Consider the following 17,430-nt stretch of genomic DNA (forward strand, 5'->3'; position numbering starts at 1 on the left):
GTAAAAGTAAAAAAACAGCACTAGTCAAGCTTGTGAAACAATTCAATGCAAAACAAATGCAAAACTGCTTGTTTGATTGTTTACTTTTACCTTCCTTCTCTGTGGTTATTTCTCTGTCGTACTTTATACGGAGTATCTCACTGGTTGGAAAGGCATGCAAATTCCCAAACCGCTTCCTACACCCTGTATCGAATTTTTTGCCTAACAAGTTGTGCCGTGCAATTGGAATTCCAACTTGAGTACTACTACTAGTAGGAGTACCAGGGGCCAGTTCTTTTAGGCTTCTAGATTAGTAATCCCATAACTACTACCTCCGTCCTGGTTTATTGGTCCCCATTGTAATCTGTGTCAAATTTTGATCATAAATTTAACTAATGAAATGTTAGTGCATGTCACATGCACTACTCCATCCGTCTAGGTGAGTAAGTCATCTTAGGTTGTGCACCATGACCAAGGAGGAGGAGAAAACGAGAAACGTTAATGTTTATTTGCTAATTAATAGTATTGCATGCAATGAACTAACCACTGCATGTCGTGTTTGATATCTCAAGTCATTAAAAGCATGCACACTCTTTATCTCTTATTGGTTGATATGTCAAGAAACAAGAAACGAGGTAGAAGTTAATGCACCGTGCCTAAGTGTTTTGGGATTATTTGGTTTCCATAAGATGACTTACACACCTAGACGGAGGGATTACAATGGTGAGGAATAAACCAGTTAAATCTTTGGTCAAAATTTAGCACAAATTACAATGGTGAGTAATAAACCAGGACGAAGATGTAGTTTAGAATCCCAAATAAATGAGTAGTACTCTCCACTGTGACTAGTCTTGTGGGAAAAGCTAGGGAAGCCGCGAAAAGAACTGGCCCTAGGAGTAGTAGCTAGGGATCGAGTGTGCGAGATGAATCGGAGAAAGTAAATGCAGAGAGATGACATGCAAAAAAGATGGAGGCATGTGATGGTTGCTTGTCCGTTTATTTTACCAGGCCACTTATTACTGGGAGTGGTTGGGTTTTGTGATATGACGGCTTTACTGCAGCGCCACGAGCACCCGTACATCGGCCTCGTGTCAGTGTCAGCGTTAGCGGCGTCGCCCCTGACGCACATTACAGAGACGGGGCGGCGGCCTGCGCGGGCCTCGCCGGTGCCCATGATCAGGAGGTAGACGCTGCCGTCCTCCTTTGAGACTAGCAGGCGGCGGTGATCCTCCAGTGACTCCGGCATGGTGAACGGGTAGCACGTCTCATACTTGATGTTCTTCGCCAAGGGCCAGCAGTGACCGCTGCACGCATCCGTGAGGTGATGCACCATGTCCGCCGGCGAGCCACAAAACGGCATCAGGCACTCATAGTAGTGGACGAAGGGCTCCTTGGAGGCATCGACCAGGCCGTCCATGAAACAGGAGTGGCTGTAGGGGACGTTGCGCCAGTTGAATATATGAGCAAGTTACTACGAGATTTAATCCGAATAAGCACAAAATAAATCATGACGGCTATAACAGAGATGAAACTAATCATGTGGACTAGCATAGTAGTAGGATACAGAGTAGAAACATGAATTCTACCATGATTTCGAACAGGAAGGACAGAAACACATACGGTGCAACGGGAGCAACACCGTTGGCGTTGAGGTTGTCGCCCATGTCCAAACACCACGTAGACACGGTCTTTGAGCACGGTTCGTAGTCGTTCCACGCTCGGGCATTGAAGTTTGGAACTTTATTAGATTAGAATATACTACTCCTCCGGTGCTAGTAGTAGAGCAGAGTCCTACTCTACTACTCTACTCAAGCAAGTTAGGGCATAGCACTCTAGGGAGTACCAGTACTATGATCACTCAAGCAAGTTGTCTGGCATCGACATGACCCTACGCTGCTGGTATGTGTCTCGTAAGTCAAGCGACATGCTGTAGTCATCATCACCGGTTGGGAGGCTGACTTGTGGGCCTACTAAGTTGATGCGTACGCAGGGCTTGTCAACTTAGTCAAAAAACGATTCTAGCAGTAGTAACCATTGGATTTTTCCTACTGCTTCTTCAATCGCTGCTCTTCTTGCACCAGCCGCCCAAACCAGCGCCGGGGAGACCGCCTGCTCCTGCCTCCAGTGGTCGGCTGTGCTGCATTTGAGGCCTCATCACCCCCTACTACTCCCGCCGCTAGCCAGGCCCTGCGGCGACGGCAGCCTCACACCGCAGCCGAACTAGTGAACCCTCATACTCCTCTCCGCGTGGGAATCCACTTCCGCGTCTTCCCCGGCTCCGTGTCGTCCCCTTCCTAGGCCTTGCCGTCATCCACCGCCTTGGTGCTCTCGGCGCGGCGTGGTCAACATGGTTAACGACATTCCATCGGAAGAGTACTATACGTGGAGAGGCTGACAGCTGGGTCCATGGACACATCCCAGTTTTTTTGTGATTTCCTAAGTAAGTCGCTTTGTCAGGCCTGTTGGGCTACAAATCTTTCAAGACGAGGAGAGCTTTCATTCGGCTGGCTGAGAAAATGGCCCATCTGTAATGAGAAATGGGCTGTACATTTTTAAAACACATCAAACCGGCAATTAGTTTCAAATATTTTTTTTTCATTTCGAGATTTTAAATTACATTAATTTTTATGCGTGGAGAATTTGTTGGATTTTATAATGATATACATTTATTTTTAAAATTAGTTTGAATGTGAGTCGAAATTTCGGGATTAAAAACAGTTCGGACCACACTGAATATGCAAAATTTCGTATACTTTTTTAACCGTGGCCACAATATGGGCTGTAATGCTAACAAAAAGAATATGGGCTCCAAAAAACCTTAATAATTAGCAAATGGGTTGTAAATTATTAGAAATAATGGCAGATGGGTTGTATGCTGTTTTCCACAGATTTGAGGCTTTCCTAAAAAAAGGTTGACGCACAAGCAGTGACTGTTGGATGGCCATCCAACGGTTGTCGTGCTTCTTCAATCTCTGCTCTTCCTGCTCCAACCACTCAAACAAGCGCCGGCGGGACTGCCTGCTCCCTCCTCCCCGCGGCCAGCTCTGCTGCCGCACAGGCCTCACTGCCCCACTGTACTGCCATCGCTGGCCTAGCCATCCCTCTACTCACCCACACCTGCTGTTATTCTCCGGCGACGACAGACGAACTAGTAAACCCTAGTACAGTCGTACTCCCCTCCGCGTGGGAAACAACTGCCGAGTCTTCCCTGCCTCTGTGTCGTTCCCTTCCTAGGCCTCGCCGTCGTCCACCGCCCTGGTGCTCTCGGCGCAGCCTGGTTAATGTGGTCAACGACCGACATGCATCTAAAGTGGACTGTACGTGGAGAGGCCGACAGATGGGTCCACGGCCACACGCAAGGAAATGCCTCCTTATTACGCGCAAAATAATGATTCCGCCACCTGACATCAAGGACCCACCGAAAGGGCCTCTGTATTTCGCGAAAAAAACGTTACCGCCGCTGACAGCTTGGACCCACCAGCTATATATTCGCACGCAAGGAAGTGCCTCCTTATTACGCACAAAAAAATGAATACTCCTCCTGTTAGCTGGGACCCAGTATAGTGGCAGGCTAACTTGTGGGCCTACTAAGTTGACGAGGATGGAGGGCTTTGTCAACTTAGTCAATATGCATGATTCTCGCTCCAGTGACCGTACGATGTCCATCCAACGGCCGTAGTGCTTCTTCAACCTCTGGTCTTCTTGCTCCAGCCGCCCAAACCAGCGCTGGTCGTGCCTCGTGCTCCTGCCTCCCGTGGCCGGCTGCGATGCGGCGGAGGCCTCACCGCCCCCTACTACTCCCACCGCTGGCCAGGCCATCCCTCTACTCACCCACACCCCCTGTTATTCTAAGGCGACGGCAGCCTCACACCACAGCGAACCAGTGAACCCTCATACTCCTCTATGTGTGGGCATCCACTGCCGCGTCTTCCCCGGCTCCGCGTCGTCCCATTCCTAGGCCTCGCCATCGTCCACCGCCCTGGTGCTCTTGGTGCGGCGTGGTCAACGTGGTCAAGGAACGGCTTCCATCGGACGTGGACTGTACGTGGAGAGGCTGACAGCTGGGTCCACGGCCGCAGCAAGGAAGTGCCTCCTTATTACGTGCAAAATAATTATTCCTCCACCTAACAACGGAGACCCACTGGACGGGCCACCGTAATTCATGAAAAAAACGTTTCCCCCTGACTGCTGGGACCCACTAGCTACATCTTCGCACGCAAGGAAGTGCCTGACAGTCGGGACCCACCTGGTCGAAGCGTATGTAGCGTTGTCATTCTGGTCGCGAACGTGTATGTACAAATATATTGGTGGATGTAGAGGCGCGCACGTGTCGTAGTAGAGACGCATACGTGTCGTAGTAGAGGCGCGCACGTAGCATGTACACATACGTACAGCGGCCAGGGTGCAAGAAAGAAAATACGGCCATGTATGTGTACATACGGGCGGGGTCTCGAACGCCTACTCACGCATACGTATGGCCAGGGCTCGTGTACATGGATGGGTCAGAACGGAGAAACAACGTTGTCGTCATGTTCATGGGGAGGCAACAGAATGTGTCGTGTTCATCGGGAGGCAATGGAACGCGTGGAAGCCAACTGGTTGGGTCGGAACGGAATGTGTGGTCGTGTTCATCGGGAGGGCTTGGACGGAACAGGCGATGGAAACGAGGCCTGGCGTACCGCACAATGGAGGAAACATACCTCCTACATTCAGAACGGGGTCCTGTTGATCGGGAGGGCTCTGGCATACCGCAAAATGGTGGAAACGGACCTCCTATGTCGAAATGGGGGTCCTATTGATCAGGAGGGGTGTGGCGTACCGTAAAACGGATGAAACAGACTTGTGTTGGAGCGCTACGGTCGAAACGGGGGTCCTGTTCATCGGGAGGGGTGTGGCATACTGCAAAACGGGACTCCACGGGATATTGTTCATCTCCACCGTCGACCTCCTCCAGCCTCCACGGGCTACCGTCGACCTCCTCCAGCCTCCACGGGCTCATGTTTATCCAGCCTCCACCGTGCGCTACTCCACCGGCTACTGTTCAACCACCCCTCCACGGGCACCCCTCCACCGTCTACTGTTCATCCAGCCCTCCACACCACGGGGTCCTGTTCAACCACCCCTCCACGGGTACCCCTCCACCGTCTACTGTTCATCCAGCCCTCCACCACACCACAGGGTCCTGTTCATCTAGAGGCAATGCCACCGCTCACTGTTCATCCAAACCCCCCCTCGCAACGCTCATTGTTCATCCCAGAGGCAGCATCGATCGGCTTCAGTTAGCAGCAGTAGCGAAGTAATCGCTCGATCGGGTTCAGTTAACAGCCATTGATCGATCACTCGGGTTCGGTAACGCGTAGCCTGCAGTGCAATCGCTCGGGTTCAGTTAGAACCCAACGCATCACTCGGGTTCAGTTAGAGCCAACGCCTCGCACACACGCATGTACGTGTACGAGGGAAACGCGCATCGCTCGGCCCCCGACCTCCCACCGTAACCGGGAACTCCCCGAAATTTTCCTCCCCCTCGCTTCTACCATGGTTTTTTCCGTCATGGACGGCCCAAAGAATGTCATGCAGCTCGTCTCCGGCCCGCCCAGGGCGAAAAGCCCATTTTCTCTCATGATTTTTTGTCATAGAAGTAGGAGCCCACCACATCTATGATGATACCAGGTTTTGTCACAATTACCGTCATAGAAGTGTCATATGTATGACAGAAAAAAAAATTCGTTCGGCCCAAAATGTCACGGATGTGTCTTTTTTTGTAATGGACGCCGCCGTGGGAAGAGTCTTGTGTGTCATCCGCGGGACGAAGGAGGACAGCATGCCCGCCGAAGTGCTGGCGAGGACGGCGCACAGCCGCTGGGCCATGATAGAGCTCCTTCTAACGTGGTTAGAATTCGAAGCGCGCCACGGTCCACGCAGCTTTCGCCGCCGCCCACACCAGGATAAGCCTTGGCGCGCAGCTGTTGCTCGACTTCCCTCCCGCCGCGGAGAAGATCGACGAGTGGAGAGCCACTATCCAGAGCCTCGTCGGCGTCGCCAACAAAGACGAGACACGGCCGGCTGGGCCCTCAGGCCGGCGCTCCATCGAGCCACTGCATGCTGCCGGTGGAGGGGCCAGAGGCGCCGCGGCCACGGTGCACTCTCCTTCTCCACGCCAACCACCACAGATGTCGGTCCGTCGTGATGACGCTTGTGATGATATTTCCATAGCGTTGTCCGACCCACGGACCCGCCGCGATCAACGCCAGGTTCTTCAAGAGCGAGCCCATGAAGACGCTCGAACCACCATCGAGCGACGGCGCGATACGTGCCACTAGTCAGACAGGTGGGCGGGGCCCGCTATGGACCACCCAGCACAAGGAGGCTCCGGCGGCCTACCTTACGAGGTGGGTTGCCCAGCCTTTACCCATGAGCTGCGCCAGTTCTAGTGGCCGCCCACCGAACGTTCAAGCCCGACGTCAGCGAGAAGTATGACGGCAAGATCCACCCGTCAGAGTTCCTCAGCATCTACACCATCGCGATGCATGCCGCTGGAGCTCATGACGACAAGGTGCTTGCCAATTACCTCCCGTTGGCCCTGAAACCCAATGTCATGTCTTGGTTGATGCACTTGCCAGCGGATTCCATTTCTTCTTGGTCAGATTTGTGCCACGAGTTCGTTGGTTCCTTGACTAGAGGCCACCAAGCTCATGGCCAGGCGAGTGATTTGCATATCATTCCCCAGAAGGAAGGTGAAAACCTGCACAAGTACATACAGAGGTTCAGCCGAGTGCAATACAACATCTCGGATGTTCATCCTACCGCCGTGATTAGTGCATTCCATCAGAATGTGTGTAACCGCAAGATGCGTGAAGAGCTGGCAATGAACAAGGTCAAGGATGTGGCCGAACTTTACGTTCTGGCTGATGGATGCGCCTGGGCTGAAGAGGGAAGGAAGTACCCCGACGAAGACGCCGGTGCGGAAACTGACTCTACTGACGAAGACCCCGCCACCCCGACGAAGAAGGGACAGTGTCGCAACAGGAAATGCAAGGACAAGACCGTGCTTGCCATTGAGGGATCCGGCAACACCAGCGCCGCCAAGAAGGCCAAGGCAGACGACCTCGGCAAGGAGATTGCCGGGTGCGCCGCTTGCCGGGCCTTGGCGGCTGCCGATAAGCCAGGGGGCTCCGACAAGCAGTACTGCAAGATCCACCGCACCAAGGGCCACGACCTCCAGAACTGCCGACAAGTTGAGCTGCTTGCTGAAAAGCAAAAAGCCGAATATGAGATGCAAGACAAGGAGAAGGGTTGGGATGGTGCCGAAGGATCCGGCAAGAAGCATGGCGGCCAAGGAGGTCGCCGCAGCAAGGATAACCAGCAAGAGAGGCCCGCCTGGGGCCGCAACAAGAAGCAGGAAGACGATGATCGTGACGAGGACAACGAGTCCGGTGAGCATGCGTTCCATAAGGCTATGGAGGCCATGTGCATCGATGGTGGCGGCTTCCTGCACACTTCTCACCGCTAGCTCAAGTAGTGGGCGCGTGAGATTACAGCAGCAGAGCCATCATTCGATGCTCAGAAGCCACTGAAGTGGTCTAGCACGCCCCTCATCTTTGGCGCCGAGGAGCACCCTGACCGCACGACTGTGGTCGGGTGTTTGCCATTGTTGGTATCACCAACAATATGCAACCTTAAGGTGAATGAGATGCTGGTTGACAGCGGGGCCGGCCTGAACTTGATCTCGCCCGTCATGATCAAAAGGCTGCAAATTCCTGATGGAGACCTTGAGAAAACAGGTATGTTTCAAGGGGTCAGCTCGGGAAGGAGCCAGCCGAAGGGGAAGGTCACATTGCCCGTGACGTTTGGAGGTGAGTTGAACTACATGATGGAGAGGATCATCTTCGATGTGGTCGAGATCCCCTTGCCCTACAACGGGATCCTCGGCCGCCCGGCACTAGCCAAGTTCATGGTGGCGTCGCACTACGCCTACAATACACTGAAGATGCCTCGGCCGATGACCATCATCACCGTCCCTTCCGACAAGAAGGATGCACTGATCTGCGCTGACCAACTCTATCGAGAAGCAGTTGCAGGAGCTGCTGCCAAGGTACCTGCTCCTGCCGTTGAGGCCCCGGGAGGGAAGAAGAAGACCGACAAGAACTCTCGCACCCACTCCGGCAAGCGCACCTCTTCGGAGTGTTGTGCCACCGTCGAGGACGTGCCCGAGAGCTCTACCGGCAAGAGCATGAAATCCAGAGCTGCACCACCAGAGACCAAGAGGGTGTCCGTCAAGGAGGATGGCACGGGAGGGGCTTTCACCATAAGCTCCAAACTTGACGGCATATAGGAAAGCGTTCTCGTCACTTTCCTACGGGCGAATGTCGATGTGTATGCGTGGCAAGCATCCGACATCCCCGGCGTTCCCAGGGAAGTGATTGAGCACCACCTTGATGTCTGTCCCCATGCGCGACCCGTCAAGCAGAAGGTCTCTATCGAGAAGCAGTTGCAGGAGCTGCTGCCAAGGTACCTGCTCTTGCCGTTGAGGCCCCAGGAGGGAAGAAGAAGACCGACAAGAACTCTCGCACCCACTCCGGCAAGCGCACCTCTTCGGAGTGCTGTGCCACCGTCGAGGACGTGCCCGAGAGCTCTACCGGCAAGAGCATCAAATCCAGAGCTGCACCACCAGAGACCAAGAGGGTGTCCGTCAAGGAGGATGGCACGGGAGGGGCTTTCACCATAAGCTCCAAACTTGACTGCATATAGGAAAGCGTTCTCGTCACTTTCCTGCGGGCGAATGTCGATGTGTATGCGTGGCAAGCATCCGACATCCCCGGCGTTCCCAGGGAAGTGATTGAGCACCACCTTGATGTCTGTCCCCATGCGCGACCCGTCAAGCAGAAGGTCAGGAAGCAAGCTTTGGAACGACAGGAGTTCATCACAGAGGAGATCAGGAAATTGGAAGCGGCAGGTTTGTTAAGAGGAGTGCTGCATCTAACGTGGTTGGCCAATCCGGTGGTGGTGCACAAGGCAAATGGGAAGTGGAGGATGTGTATTGACTACATGAATGTCAATAAGGCTTGTCCTAAGGACCCCTTCCCGTTGCCGCGCATCGACCAGATTGTTGACTCCACGGCCGGGTGTGATCTGTTGTCATTCCTTGACGCCTACTCGGGCTACCACCAGATCTTCCTGGCAAGAGAAGATGAAGAGAAGACAGCCTTTATCACCCCATGTGGTATGTATTGCTGAGAAGTGTGTTTTTGGCGTACCACCAGGAAAACTTCTCGGGTTCTTTGCGTCGTAGCGTGGGATCGAGGCAAACCCAGAAAAGATCAAGGCTATTGAGCAGATTGAGGCGCCCAAGCGGATCAAGGATGTGCGTCGGCTCACTGGCTGTGTTGCCGCCATGAGCAGGTTCATCTCCAAGTCAGCTGAACGTGCCCTTCCCTTTTTCAAAATCTTGGAGAAGGCATGCCCAATGGAGTGGACCCCAGAGGCCGAGGCTATGTTGCAGGATCTGAAGAAATACCTTTCCTCTACGCCAATACTGGTTGCGCCGAAACCACAAGAGCCGTTGCTGCTGTATCTGGCGGCAACGAATCAAGTGGTCAATGCCGCACTAGTGGCATCGAGGGAGGTGGACGAAGAGGCAATGGCCACCGCAGGACCGGCGGATGGCAAGTCAGAGATTCCCCCGGCAGGGCCTGGTGCCGGCAAGGCAAGGCCCCCCGTAGAGTCCGACGCCATCGGGGTTGGGCCCGCACAGCCAAGTGAAGTGGTGCAGAAGAAGAAGATGATGCAGCACCCGGTTTACTTTTTCAGCTCCCTCTTGCAGGGGGCCAGGTCAAGGTACTCCGGTGTGCAGAAATTGCTCTTCGGCCTCCTTATGGGATCAAGGAAGCTGCGTCATTACTTCCAAGTCCACGAGATCACTGTCTTCGCTCGCCTCCCGTTGCAACGGATACTGTACAACCTAGATGCAACCGGAAGGATTGTGGAGTGGGCCTTGGAGTTGTCAAGCTTTGGGTTGAAGTTTGAAAGTACTTTGACAATCCAGAGCAGAATCTTGGCAGAGTTCATTGCATAATGGACCTCAATGCCCGACTAGGAAATCCATGAGACAGCTCTCCCTGGCAAGGAGGCAAGTCGCGACTGGATCATGTAGTTTGACGGGGCTTTCTCGCTGCAAGGCGCCGGTGCCGGTGTGCTTCTCGTCGCACCCACCACTACTAGGAAAAGGGCTATAGATGATATGGCCACTAATGGCGCACCAGACATGTGGTGCGCCACTACTATATAGTAATGGCGCACCATGAGTCGGTGCGCCATTAGTGACCAACGGTGCGCCATTCGAAGCAAAAAAATTTCCAAAAATTCTAATGGCGCACCTCCTACACAGTGCGCCACTACTTTTTTTTGCAAAACTACTAATGGTGCACATCAAGCTGGTGCGCCATTAGTAACAAGGGTTACTAATGGCGCATTTGTCTCTGGTGCGCCATTAGTAACCTGGGACAGATAGCTAGCTAAGATCCATTGTATTTAAATCGTAGTCTTCATTTCTCGATTGTATTACATGGGCACTTTTTGAACTCATGAATATTTTTAAATTTCATGGGCACTTTTTGAATTCATGAATATTTTTTCAAATTTGATCTCTATCCCCCTCCATCTCGATCGCTATCCCCCTCCATCTCGATCTCGATCCCCCCGCACCCTCCCCCGCTAGCTCCACCGCCGCCGACGACCCACCGCCGCCGCCGACCCACCGCACCATCCCCGGCCCGCTCCATCGCTACCAAGCACCCCCCGCACCCTCCCCTGCCGATGACCCACCGCCGCCGAGCACCCCCCACACCCTCCCCCGCTCCACCGCCGCCGAGCATCCCATTTGATGATATTTTCAAATAACAAATTTGATAATATTTTTTAATATTCATAAAAAAATTATTACTGTTTTTATAAAAAAATATTACTGTTTTTATAAAAATATATTAAAAAATAGCAACAAAAATAATAATAATAAAAAACATACTAATGGCGCACCACTAGGTCGTGCGCCATTGCTAAACCACCCCACACTAAAATCCCCAATCTCTCACATTTCCCTCTAATCCCTCCCCTGCCTCATCTCACCCGCGCCCGACCACCACCGCCCCCGTGCTCGCCGTCCCCGGCCGTGCTCTCTGCCCCCGCCGCACCTGACCGTCACCGCCCCCAACGCCCCCTCCCTGAGCCGAGCGCCGCCTCCCTCGCCGTCCCCCCTCTGCCCGCGCTCGCGCCCTCGACGTCCTCCCGCCCAAGTGCCCCCTCCCCCGCAGCCCCGCCTGCGTCAACCTCGTGCTCGCCGTCCAACACCGCGCGGCTTGCCTAGGAGGACCGCCGCCGTCTTCCTCTTCGACTACGAGGACCTGGACGAGCTCGGACGCCCTCGAGCCATCCGTTCGACGCCCGCCGATTTCCTCTGCCTCGGCCACCATCGCCACCGCTCGACGTTGAATTCACGCCGCCTCGACTAGCTCCGGCTACCCCGAGTCACCCTCGACCTCCCTAGTGAGCACCCGAGCAGCTTCCCCCTCTTCCCCCTCTTGATTTCCTTCTGATGTGTTCTAGGGTTGGGGGTTGGAGAATTTTGGACAAGGAAAGGGGGTTGGAGAATTAAGTAGCTATGGTTGGGGGTTTGCAAGAGAAGAATCTGTAGTGTTTGTGCAACCCACTAGGTAGTGTTCCATTTACTCTTTTTGTTATGGCTTCGGAGCACTGATCGACTATAGTTGGTGCAGCAAAAGCTTTGATCATCGAACTGATTGCTATGGCTGTGCAACATTCTACTTCCAGGAATTCTCCTGATGAACCTGACATGATTTCTTGGTAGCGGTTCAGTATTCACTAGTCTACTAAGTCCAAGTGTCAGTAGCATTTTCTTCTTCTTTTTCTCTGTCTATGTATAGATGTTGTAGGATCTAATTATAAAATGGATCTGGCATAAGAAAATCCCTCTTAAGACTCAATGCTTACTAATCAGAAACAATTGACTGGCAATACTCTATGATCCTTGATTGAATTGAAACTGCTTAGATGGATGTTGTCTTTTTCTATAGATGGATCCTCGATCGGTCTTAGTTTGGTCTTGCCAAAGTAAGTGCAAGCAGATTTGAGGTGACTGTAGTTTGGCATCTTCAGAATTTCACAAAGGTGGATAACCTTCTAATCAGCACTCTCCTATGCTGCTCTTGCACTGATTTCAGCTCCCTCTCTCAGTTGTTCTATTGCATGACCACGTATAGATAGAAGTTGTTCCCTGTGTTCCAAATAGGTGAGTGAGCCATGCATCCAATTGCCCGCAAAAATCAAAATGTAACTAGTATAACACTGCATATTTTGTGTAGAATCTTGAAAACTGAATTTATGGCAGAATTAGTACATGAAAACTAAACTTATTATTACTGTAATTTAGTTACTAGTTTGGGAGTACAATTTGGAACATAGTATCAGTACTCATCTATTCTGAAAGATTAAAAGTAGATGGCCGTTCCTTAAAGAAACATGGCACAACAAAATTCAATCTTGTTGAAACCTTACATATGTTGGTTCCTGCTTATTTACTCCAATGGCACAAACTTGAGCTACTGTCAAAAAATTCAGTTAGGTACAGTTAGCATCATGCAAGAAAATGGCCATAATGTGCGCTGATAATGATGTATTTTGTCATAAAAATATATAGTGGACTACCATGATAATGACATGCTACTAGTAGTTACTTCCATGAGTTGTTTTATTGACATGGCACATTTGCAATGGAGTTTTATATATCTTTAGCCACTGTTCATTAACAGCAAGTCAATTTTGTTTATAGTTGAAAGTAAGTGTGTGGTTTGAAATTTTGATCTGATTATGGCATCTAGAATTATGTTAGTTTTGTTTTGTAACTAGAAGATCAAAGTGTGTTACTCACCTGGGATCTTAACTGTTGGGGGGTAGTATTGTAACTAGAAGACCATGTATTTTCATAATTGAGCTAATGATTTGGGGGGTAGTATTTCTGATTTTAGAGCACCTTTGCTGGATGTATTTTACAGCAGCTGTTGGAATCAAAACAATGCTTGTGGGTTGTCCTGTTAAGTTGAGTGATTCATTAGAGGGCAGATAGAATCACCCACACCAATTAATGTTTATGAAGAAGAAGAATAAACCCGTTGCTGCTGTTATGCCTGTGTTCACTGCTGCTGCTGCTGTACTTGTGATGATGTTGTACTTGTGATGATGCTACTTGTGATCTTCTGAAATGACCCATTGGTGACTTCATTACGCGGGGATAATGATTTTGCAGGCACCCCGAGAGGCCCTTGAGTTTGCCGGAATGTCGATTAACTTCCGTTCCGGCAAATTCGGGTACTCCATATGTCCTATTTTTAGCAAAGGTCATGCTGAAATTTTCCGTGAATTTTAGCATGACTTTGCTAAAAATAGGACATATGGGGTACTTAGTACTTAATTTTAGCATGACTCTTGTGCCAGGGTATCTTAGTACTTAATTAAGTAGGATCAACTGCCTCTTGTGTTATACATATAGGAGTGTGATATCAACTCATAGTTATTACTAATGTCAGTTGCTCGTCATCGATAAACCCTAATCTGGTAGGATGACCTACTAAAAAATCCCATACCACATATTCTATTTGGATGGCCCTACTAACCCTTGACCATAAATACATGAGATGGCTGTAGCAGGCTTAAAGAAAGAAATGTTTTTAGGCCAACTCCACTGGGCCTGGCTGAAAATGCACAAGTGTGCATGACTAACAATATTCTATTATAAAGCTAAACAGGAAAGAGGAACCACTCATCCTAACCATTTACTCTCAAAATTACCACTTCACTTCTTACTACTGAAAATCTTAGACCATCTCCATTAACCAATAGCTCAAACCAGTTCAAAGGGCGTGTTTTCACCACACTGTGGATTATCTTATTGGACCCAATGCAAGAGATGATGTAGTTTTGAATTATGAACGTAGGATATGTCATCATCGGACGACGAAAGTCTCCCGGGGGAGTGCGACTGGTGCCACGACGATCGAGGTCTGTGCGACATGCCTCACCTGGACGATGATCGGCGCTTCAGCATTAAGCTGGAGGAGACCTTCGAAGTTGAAACGGTACACAACGACGACAAGTGTTATTTTCATAGTTAAGCATGACTTCAACTATTTCAACATGTAATTTTCATCTTTTACAATTCGAGTATAGCTTATCCCATGCCATGCAAGACGCCATGTCCTGGAGAGGATGGATTTTGAAGACCATGAAATTTCTGAAACAAAGAAAATTCACCTAAGGACTCATCACGATGTGGATTTTGAAGTAAATATGTATAATTCTGGGAGCGTAACCCATTTTGGTTGCAAAAATTGGGAAGCATTTTGCAAGATGTATGGTTTTGATGAGGGTATGCTTGTCACCATGGATCTTGGTGATCTTGACATCGACCAAGACAATATGGACATTTGGGTCCTTGTTGATACACCTCCAGTTCTACCGCTATGTGAGTTTCTCAAACATAGTTAATTATTAACTAATTTATATTGTTTATTTCAAAATAGTTGACAACTTATTTCCATTGGAAGCTTATTTTTATTGTTCAAAGAATGTGTGGGAGATGGTAGACAAAACCCACTACATCGATGGCTCCGAATTAACAACTTACAAGGAGAAAAATCATCTGGTCGGATTTTGTACTGACATTGAGAATTACAATATCTACAATCAAACTCCTCAACATTATGGTCAATACGTGCCACTAGTGCATGTGTTCAACTACGGTAACTACCATGGAGATACCCTGGTAAGATTTTTTACTATTATGACATCCGTGCATCTTTTGCATACTTCTAAAACTAGTACAACATTGCTAACTATGAAGTTATTACTATGTTTTTCCACAGATAATCCCAAAGAATTGTGTGCCTCATTTGATGTATCAGAAAGGTAGTCTTAATGTTTTGAACATACAGCCAGGTCATCCTACGAATCTCAACTGTCCATACGAGATTTCTAAAAGAAGTGGAGACATGAAAATCAAAGGATGGAAAAAATGTATGGACAGTCGTAAGGAGGTTCTTGGAAGCAAAAGGAAGCGAAGCGCAAGAATTGGAGACAGGATGATCTCCATTCTCCATAATGGAGAGTCAGGGTCTATATTGTTTTATGCTATTTTACCTTAAATAGGGTATTTAGGTCCTGCCTAATACTGATGACCATGTGCTAAGAACAATTAAGTAGGGTTGGTTCGATGACTATCAAGATGATGATCGTATGACTTGTTATTAATAACGAGTAGAAGTTGTATGATGATGATTAGTAGGACTTGTTAGGATTAGTATTACTTCTGACAAACTCGCTACTCGTGGTCTCGAGACTTGTAATGTTCTATCTTTGTTCGGTCTTTTGAATTTGGAGACTAATATGATGAATTGTATTTGGAAACTACTCTTCTATTGTATTCGATGAATCTGTTGTTGCTGTGTGGTGCTAGCTATATTCTGTCCAATAATATATTTTGTAACCTGTGAAAATATTAGAAAAGAAAAAATCCCTAATATTCATACTAGTGGCGCACCACCACATAGTGCGCCATTAGTAAGCCAGAGCACACTAATGGCGCATCATCCACCAGTGCGCCATTAGTATGCCAAAGCACATGGGTAAATATGCCCCCCTGGGAGGCATACTAATGGCGCACCGTGGGCTATACTAATGGTGCACTGCATGGTGCACCATTAGTATACCAGATACTAATGGCGCACCACAGGTGTGCCATTAGTATTTAATTCTAATGGCGTGGTACTAGTGGCGCACCAGTAGTGCGCCATTAGTAGGCAAAACCGGTGCGCCATTAGCATGCCTTTTCCTAGTAGTGCACCGGAGAGCACCACAAGTACGTGATCCAGATGCACTTTCCCAGGGAGATGTCCACAAACAACACTGCTGAGTACGAGGGGCTGCTCGCCGGTCTCAGGATCACGACAGACCTCGGGGTGAAGAAGCTCATCGTCAGGGGTGATTCGCAGCTTGTCGTCAGACAGATCAACAAAGATTACCAGAGCCCGTTGATGGAGGCCTACGTAGATGAGGTGAGGAAGCTGGAGGAGCGCTTCGACGGTATTCAAGCGGAGCATCTTCCCCGAGCAGAGAACGACATCGCTGACTACCTATCAAAGCGCGCAGCATTCAAGCTACCTGTGGAACGAGGTACCTTTTTGCTTCGGCTAACTCAACCATCCGTCGAACTGTCAATGGAGCGGAACAAGTGGAGGAAATCGGGCCCTGGCAAGTACTTTCCCACCGAGCCCCCAGGGGCCGCCGGCAAAAGTGTTGCCGCAGATTCTGAGCCTGCCAAGGGGCGGCTGGCTTCGGCAGGGCGCCAAGCCCTGGCCATAGAGACAGCTACCCCCATGGCGGAAGAAATGCCTTTGGTCCTTTCCGTCGAGCCCCAGGCTCCGACATGGGCACAACATACCGTCCGTTTCCTCCATATAGGGGAACTTCCCAAGGAGCAGGAAGAAGCGGAAAAAGTAGCCGGTCGGTCTGCCTTGTACCAGTTCGTCGATGATGTCCTGTATAGAAAAAGACCGAACGATGTGAAATTGAAGTGCATCTCCCGAGAGGAAGGACTGGAGGTGTTGGCAGAGATACATGGAGGCATATGTGGCTCCCACATAGGGTCGAGGGCCCTTGCCGGCAAAGCATTCTGGCAAGGCTTCTTCTGGCCCACTGCCCTCCAGGATGCGACGACACTAGTAACCAGGTGTGAAGTGTGTCAGTTCCATTCAAAGAAGCTTCATCAACCAGCTCAAGCCCTTCAAACAATTCCTCTCTCCTGGCCGTTTTCGGTCTAGGGGCTCGACATACTGGTCCCCTTCCCCCGTGTTGTCGGGGGCTTTGAGTACTTGTACATTGCAATCTACAAGTTCACAAAGTGGCCGGAAGTGGAAGCAGTGAGGAAGGTGACAGCACAGTGAGCTATCAAGTTCTTCAAGGGACTAGTCTGCCATTTTGGTGTGCCAAACAGAGTCATCACCGACAACGACACACAGTTCACAAGCCACACTTTCATGCAGTACACCCATGACCTCGGCATCATGGTCTGTTTTGCTTCTGTGGCACACCCACGGAGCAACGGCCAGGCGGAGAGGGCAAATGGTGAAGTACTGCGAGGCCTGAGAACAAAGAATTTTGACAAGATGGACAAAAGCGGAAGGCGCTGGATTGATGAGTTGCCGGCGGTTCTTTGGTTGATTAGGACGATGCCAAATCGAGCCACTAGCCAGACACCCTTTGCCCTGGTATACGGGGCAGAAGTAGTTCTCCCCACGGAAGTCATATACGGGTCACCTTGAGTGCTCGCTTATGACGAGCTTGGGCAAGAGCGAATGCGGCAAGATGACGCAACGCTCCTTGAGGAAG

The sequence above is a fragment of the Triticum urartu genome, chromosome 5A, assembly GCF_056163025.1.
Source record: "Triticum urartu cultivar PI428250 chromosome 5A, HENAU_Tu73, whole genome shotgun sequence".
Lineage (NCBI taxonomy): Eukaryota > Viridiplantae > Streptophyta > Magnoliopsida > Poales > Poaceae > Triticum > Triticum urartu.